The sequence below is a fragment of the Chenopodium album genome, chromosome 5 (assembly GCF_948465745.1).
Source record: "Chenopodium album chromosome 5, dcCheAlbu1.1, whole genome shotgun sequence".
Classification (NCBI taxonomy): Eukaryota; Viridiplantae; Streptophyta; class Magnoliopsida; order Caryophyllales; family Amaranthaceae; genus Chenopodium; species Chenopodium album.
In genome coordinates this window covers 64,397,755-64,405,000 of record NC_137838.1, presented here as the reverse complement: position 1 = coordinate 64,405,000, position 7,246 = coordinate 64,397,755, and the positions used below count along the sequence as shown (strand labels likewise).

Here is a 7,246-nt window from a genome sequence, read left to right as displayed (position 1 = left end):
ACTTATTGGGTAAAGGGTAAATAAAGAAAAAGAAAAAAAGATGTCATGAAATCTCGTCGTTGAAGCTCGCCTCTTGTCTTGTGTTGTTTGCTTTATCATCACTCGCTCTTCTTGTTAACTAGAGGTATGGGAAGCTTGTTATTATCAATCAAATGTTGGATAGCCTCCTTTAGCTTACAACAACTCTCATTAACATGACCCCTACCTTGATGGTACTTGCAGCGCACATTTGGATTCCAACTAGGCAACCTCTTCTCTAGCGGGGGATCTTGAAGAGGTCCAATAGGAGTAATGAGTCCCTTGGCATGGAGTCGATCGAAAGAATCATCGTAGCTAATTCAAATAGGGGTAAATTCCCTTTTCGGTTGCTTTCGATTATCCATGGCTAGGATCTCACTAAGGTAGAAAGTACCAACACTGTTGCTAGAGTAGGTGTTTTCGAAAGAAGAAGGATAGTCGTTCTTCTTCCCTTTACAGCCACTGTTACTATTGTTACTAATCTTGGCCTTCTTTTTGCGCGGAGGAACGTGAAGGAGAGTTGAATCAATGAAGTCTTGAAAACGATCCTGGAGGGCGAGACACGTTTTCAGTAGTGTGACCGCGACCTTTATGGTATCGACAATAGGAGTTTAGATCCCAATTGGGAAAACGTTGTTCAGATTGAGAGTCTTGACTGGGACCAATGGAGTGAATATGACCTTGATCGTGAAGACAGTCAAAAGCTTCATTGTAAGTCATTCCTATTGGTGTGTATTCTTTAATGGTCCGTTTTGCCCATGGCTTAGGAGCATTGAGTTCTTCATTAAACTTTTGGCGAGAATTTTGTTCGATGACCATCACCCGATTTGTTAATCCTTCTACCACGTTCAAGAGCATGGCAACGACATCTTGCAATTTCCGAACGTCCTCTTTTAGAATTGACGAGTCTTCCCTGATATTATCTAAGAAAAGACTTTCATCCTCCCCAATCATGGCCACTTCATCGAGAGAGGTTATATAACTTGTCTCGATCATGGGCTCTCCTACAGGTGTGATAAGAAGTGATGGATTGAAGGATGTTTGATCGTCTTTGATGGAAAGAATTTCGGAAGTTTCATTGTTATCGAACAGATCTTGAATAGCTTCTTTGAGTTTCCAACACTCCACAGTGTCGTGACACTTTCCTTAGTGATATTTGCAGTGCTTATTGGGGTCCCACTTGGGTGGCCTAGCTTCGGGAACTGGATCTTTGATAGGCCATATGGGCATGTCTAGTCCTTTGTAATGTAGCTTTTCGAAAGCCGTTTCATAATTCATGCCAAGTGGAGTGAACAATCTTTTCGACCTTTGGATTCGTGGTTTAGAGGGGTTCGTGACATGTACCTCATTAATGGGAGAGGAAGAAGAAGGATGGTCGTTCTTCTTTCCTCTCGTGCTATTATCTTTCAGAAGGTCATCTTCAATGTCAATGCATATATTATAGACAGCTTTGAAAGTATTCAAGGCTTGTTGGTATCTTGAGTGCCTTGAATACTTCCCTTGGAGATTCTTGATAAACATCCTCACAGATTCTTTTTCGATAGGAGGCTTGACCATATTAGCAGAAGTTTCCCTCCATTTATTGAAGAAAGACGTGAAACCTTCGTTTTCTTTTTGTTTTAACATCTCAAGTTGTCTATGGTCTATTTCGTCTTGGATGTTGCAATTATATCTATCTATGAAAGCATTTGTTATCGATTCCCAAGAAGAGGTTTTCTCTTTGTCAAGGGAAAAGAGCCACTGTTGACAAACGGTCTCAAGAGATAGAGAAAATATAGAGGGGAACACTTTCTTATCAATACCCTTAATACTCAATATGGTTTCAAAAGCTCTTAGATGAAAGTAAGGGTTATCTGTTGCCTTGAATTTTGGGATATCGGTGGCATTGAACTTATGCGGAAGAAGTTCCTTGTCCAAGGAGACCCCTTGTGAACTAATTTCCTGAAATTTATAGTCACTAGATAGCTTGCTTAAACTTTCTTGCATAAGGTTCATTTGTTGTTGCTTCACAGGGTCATCAATTTTGAGGGTTAAAGCCTTTAACCACTAGTGGAAAAATCCTCATCCGTAACGGGCAAAAAGGGGCCATCCGTAACGGGCAGCGTCCGTTACGTATGCGGCCGTTACGGATGGCCATTGTTATTCGTAACGGGCACTGTCCATTACGAATAATGAGTTATTCGTAACGGGCACCTGAAAAGCCCGTTACGAATAATGGGTTATTCGTAACGGACAGGTTCTGCCCGTTACGAATACTATGAGATCCAATTAAAAAAAAAATCCAGCACATGGCTGGACAGCTAGCTTGAAAAATTATATATATATATATATATATATATATATATATATATATATATAATACAAGTACAGTATACACTTAATAATTACCGAATAATATACAATCAAGAAAAGCTGCTTTAATAATTTCCTAATAACTAAAACTAAAACAAAGCAAAAGAAAATCATTGTAATAATAATTAAACAAGTTTACATAAGACTACCTAAAATAATAAATCGTCTAGTCTAGCCATAATGTAAATGCTAAGCTCTCCAAAACTCTTGAGTAGCTTTGCCGCATTGCTTGCCCAACATCCTGCACGACAAGATAAATGACTAAGTTGTTTGACTAGTTAAATAGGTTGTTAATCAATCCTACACAATTGATCTAGCTGATTCTCATAATATCTTAACCACAAATAATGAACCAAATGCATAAAAAGCTAATATATTCACATCTGCTGAATGATTTATGGAATATCTTGGGACGCAGCCTGTTATAATACCAACCTTTAAAACTACAATATTATAGCAATTCAGCAAAAATGTACATGTCTAGACAAATTATCCAACTGACTACTAGTAAATTAGTAATGCAGTCACATGTATTTGAGAGTTAGATGCACAACCTCAGCTGCCTGATTTGAATCAGATTACAGATTACAGTTGTATTACTTTGTGATGCATAGTTCTGCAGGGAATAGTGGATAATCTTCAAGTAATGCAGAGTTTTGCTGACAAAAGTGGCTTCATCATATCTGAACAATGGGACTAAGGAGTACGGACATGGCAAGTATCTAAATAGAAGGTTGTTGAAGGGAAGCAATAAACTACTTGAGGACAACAACAGCATTTCTAAGAGCCAGATACAGAAGGGAAGCAATAAAGTATATCACAAGGATTAGCTAAAAAATTGCTTAGTAGTAAGTAGCACCTAGCACTGAAAGACCATCAATGAAACATCAGAGGAGTACTATATGCATCAATCTAAAATCTTCAATGAATAGTTTCCCACCACCTCCGTTTGGACTAAAGAATTTTTACTACCTATTCTAGTCTCCAACTGAGTTCCACATTATATCAAACTCAAGGCATAGTGTGTGTGTCTGCATATGGAGTTACACTATTCAAAATTCTGAGTAACAATCAACAAAAAAGGATGCAATAGGAAGAGTGGTCTTGAAATTCAATAATTTTGAACCTACTACAACCTTAGCATTCAGTAAGCATAGAATTTCCTTAATTCGTCATGGTTGCATGAACTTAAATGAGATGCACAAATCTTCATGGTATCAAAATAAAAAATGATTAGTTAAAATAGTCATTGTAATAAACAATCCAAAATCACAAATCCTTAAATCAACACTAAGAATCAAACATCTAGACGAGAAATTGTCATATCTTACCAATGATGAGAATGCATGATTTCACAAATTCACTAACAACACGTATTGAAAATCAGATCAAATGCTGAATCAATAATCACATTAAAAATCTATTAAATCACTCAAAAACCTAAATAATTCTCGAACAATAACCAATTACAAATCCTATAAAATTTAATGTGAAGAACAAAACAAATAATGAACCTGCACATCAAATCGAAGAACGAAAAGAATGCAAAAGAGAACGAAATCGAAATGAACCTGTGAGCGAAACAAAAAATCCTACTTAGAAATTAAACTAAAGATGAAAAATCATAAAACCACTCAAATTAGAGAGCTAAAAATAATTGAGGAGATTAAAATACAAAATAAAGATAGAATTGGAATAAAATCAAAAACTTTAGATCTAAAAAAGACAATAATAATTCCTTAATCTGCAAAAATTTAGCACAAAATATCCCAAAAATCCAGTACCCAGAAACTAAAATCAATTAAAAACAACATAAATTTCAAAAAATAAAGTTGAATCAACTAACTTAATATTCGATGATTACAAAGAGAATAATCTTACCTAGCATCGGTTCGTTCAACGACTTAGATCTAAAGAGGAAGAAGCCTACGGGCTTGGTTGTTCGTCATCGCCGGTTACACCTCCGCCCAAAACCGACGCCGCTTGGGAGTTAATGTATGAAGCCGCCGGTCTCAAGATGAACGCAATCGCTGCTCAAGTTCTTCTCGTTGCTCCTCGAAATAAGAGGGCCTGAGTTTGAAAAGAAAGAGAAGAGGTGAATGACGGAGAGGGGAGGAGAGGAGAGGAGAGAGAGAGGGAGTGAGGGACTGATGAGAGAGAAAGAGGTGTGACGGCTGTTAAGTGAAAACCTAAAAAGCCGAGTATTGGGCTCTCCTCTCATTAGTTGGGTAATGTTTGGTCATCTACGTGTAATATAGTATTCGTAACGGGCAAAATTTTGTCCGTTACGAATACATACGTATTCGTAACGGACACTATTTTGCCCGTTACGAATAAATAAGTATTCGTAACGGACACTAGTTTGCCCGTTACGAATATCTTAATTGTAACGGGCAAAGCTTTGCCCGTTACAAATAGCCTGTTACGAATGAGATTTTTTCCACTAGTGAACACCTCAGTCACGTCATTCAATTGACTTCTAAGTTCATTGACCTCTGCTTGACTTGCCATTATCTTTTTAGCCTTCCTCTTTTGGCGAACTGGTTTATCAAAAAGTGAGACGTGAATAAAGAGGTTGTCCTTGATTAATCGCCCTTCTCTCCTCGACCAAGTACTGTGGAAAAGGAATTTGGGGATATTCATTGTTAATTATTTGGATCAAACTTTATTTAACATGCAATGGATGGAGGAAGTGAAGAAAGATTGGAATAGAAAGTGAAGAAAAATGATATAGATGGAGGGATATGAAGAATTAGGAACAGAATGTACCCCCAACTCAAATGACGGAAAAACTGACTCATCCATGAACCTAAGATATGGTAATGGTGATATATATACTCAAAGTGCGTGCTAAGACTAGTGAGTGTAGGTGACATGTTAAGACTCGTGTCATGATCATTTGAATTAGTGCCTAGACTCTATTAATGACTTGACAAGGTATTATTGACAGCAAAATTTAACCGAATTAATTAGCAAACTAGTTAATTAGACACTAGGAGATGACTCGATCAATAATCCGAACTATCATCAAAACGACAAGACTGGCGTCGCACTGTGTAGTGTAGCGCCAGACGACAGAGCTGTTGCCAGGCACCACAGCCCACAGAGAGGCGCTACAGCTCATCTTTTGGCGCCAATGCTGGAGCTTCAATCTTAGATTGTTTTGGGTGTTATTAATCAACAGGGGCATGCCTAAAGTCGTACTAGGTCAATTCTGATAAAAATATTAGACTTTTTTTATTTAAATTAATTAATCAATTAATTAATTAGGCAAAGTTCTTTAAGTTATTAATTTATTAAATCTCAACACAAGTCAAACAAACGGTTAAGAAAACATAGTATATGCACAACAAATAATGCACAATTAGTCAAGTAAGCACAATATGATGCAATGAGTTTGCAACCTAACCATGGATCTAGTTCTCTAAAGTTCGGGATATCGTTTAGTCAATAGAGGGTCCATGGTTAATTGTCTGGATGCACCGCGCGGAAGCCTAACCGTGAAGGGTTGGCGCGAGTGGATGGGACACCGCGAGTTTTAGAAAAACTCGCTTCCATGGTTTTGGCGAATTCAACATTCTCGGATGTACCCTTTGTTGCTCAGAGCGTTCAATCAGGTAGTTGGAGCATGAATTCCCAGAGGGTTATGTCCATATGTAGAACACATATGGGTTTTAGAAAAGTGAGAAAAACTCAATAAGGAAGTAGGATCGAGCAAACTATGCGAAAAACTGGTCAAAATTAGAACGCATATTTCTGGCTCGGTATTGGAAGAATTTGGCGCCAACAAACAGAGGTTGGCGCCAAGATTTAGCAGTAGCGCCTGGCGACATGTCTGTCGTCTGGCGCTACGGTTAAATGTCTGGCGCCAGCTTCTGTTCGCTGACGCTAATTCCTACATGCCTCAGCAGCTTTCTGTGCTCGATAAAATTTTCCAGTTTCGCGCAGTGTCATTTCGGTCCTAGTTGGGAAAGATATTTCTCAAATTTCCTACGTGTAAAATCCTATGTTTTTAACTCATTACGGATGGTCTTTCCAATGAGATCTTTATTATGCATATGACAATAATGTTAATCAAAACTACGCACATGAAATACTTAGAACGTTTCGAGTCTCATCCACTCATTCTAAATCATTGCCGAAACAAATTCAGGAATTAAAATAGAAATCCTCCCCAGTGGAGTCGCCAAAAAACTATAAGGAATATTTCAAGCGTTAATCCCCTAGCTTGAAACCCACTGTGATCATACACTAAAGTACAGTGGCGTCCAAAGGGAAAGAATATAGAGCAAAAGAGTCGCCAACAAGTTTTTTTAAGGAACTTGTAAATCGTTCAGGAGGTGAAGGTTACACCCCTTAACGATCCAAGAGATCATCAACTCCATAAGGTCTTGAACCAAATAGGGTTCGGGGATGAAGGTACAAATCCAACCTAAAAGAGATTTAACCTGCCCTAATAATAGGCCTCTACTTTATTCTGATCGTATTCATGTGCGCTTTCTGACTAACATGCAATCATTAGGATTAACCCTAAACCTGTTTAATCTATGTTTGTTGAATATTAATGCACAAATAAAACTATTATTGGCAATCACTTGAATTTTAATCATATTAACCCTAAACAAGATTATTAATTATCTTATTAAGCGTGATTACAAGTACAAATTCCCTTTAAACATGCATAAAGGCGTGACTAAGCAATAACAATAGATATATATATCAAGCAACATAATAACCATCAATAATAATAATTATAACCATAATCATGAATCATAAAAATAATCATAATCGTAATTAATAATCATAAATCATGTTAAAGCATAATAATAGCAAGATCCTAGGCATGATACCAACAAAATTAATAACAAACCCTTGC

At 37.3% G+C, this 7,246-nt stretch overlaps 1 long non-coding RNA gene across 1 annotated transcript; it reads right to left on the bottom strand.

The window, feature by feature from the left end:
* Positions 1–2,422: 2,422 nt before the first annotated feature.
* LOC145630856 (uncharacterized) lies at positions 2,423–3,154 on the bottom strand. Its single transcript, XR_014112282.1, has 2 exons — positions 2,925–3,154; positions 2,423–2,611 (listed from the first exon to the last, which is right to left on the bottom strand). It is a non-coding gene; the product is annotated as an uncharacterized LOC145630856 (long non-coding RNA).
* Positions 3,155–7,246: the final 4,092 nt, after the last annotated feature.